A 781-nucleotide genomic window follows, 5' to 3' on the forward strand; every position below is an offset into this window, starting at 1 on the left:
TGGCTCCTCTTTAGTCTTTACAGGAAGTCAGTCTCTATGTAAATCCCCTTCCTGTCCTATTGCTTGAGAAAGGAGTACAAACCTAAACAACAAAAGGAGAAAAATCTTTGGTTAGATGCGCGTATTAGACCAATCCCCGTCAGTTAAAGCTGTCTATTTTGTACATTTCTCATTGTTTAAATGAGGTTGTCATCCTATGTACTGTGAGGTTCCTTACCCTACCTGCCTGACTTGGGCACTGACCTCAGGAGACAGTAGCAGCTGGGAGGATGCTTCACCACCGGCACCCTGGGCCCCTCTTTAAGGTTCTCTGTCTGCAAAATGCTGGGAGGTTGCGTATTTCGTTAAAAAGGGGGAGGCCAGTTCTGTTGCTAGCTGCTGGTTGACCTTTTCTCCTTCCCCCTTCAGCCTGAAGGGGTTTGTCAAAGGACAAATCAAAGAGAAGCTGGAACACCGCCTGCCATAGGCCCCAATGCTGAGACAGCGATAGCGCGGGGCGGCAAGAGCAGCAGCTGGCGCTTCGGGGGTGTCCTCACGGCTACCTGGCACCTAGGCTGCAAAAGCCCCCCCGTCCATGGCTGTTCGCGAGCCGGCCGGAGGCAACCCTGGCAGTGGGTCTTCCCCTAACGGCACCCTTCCTCCCCAAGCTTGTCCCGGGATCCTTGCCCTGCGGGTTCTAGGACTTGCACTAGAACTCAGGCGGCAGCAGCGAGCTCTCAATCCTGGGCTCTTAGGCCTGTAGGCGCATGCGCGGCCAGCACGCTCCCAGCAGTCCCCTCCC

This window comes from Globicephala melas, chromosome 6 (genome assembly GCF_963455315.2).
Source record: "Globicephala melas chromosome 6, mGloMel1.2, whole genome shotgun sequence".
In the NCBI taxonomy this organism is placed as follows: Eukaryota; Metazoa; Chordata; class Mammalia; order Artiodactyla; family Delphinidae; genus Globicephala; species Globicephala melas.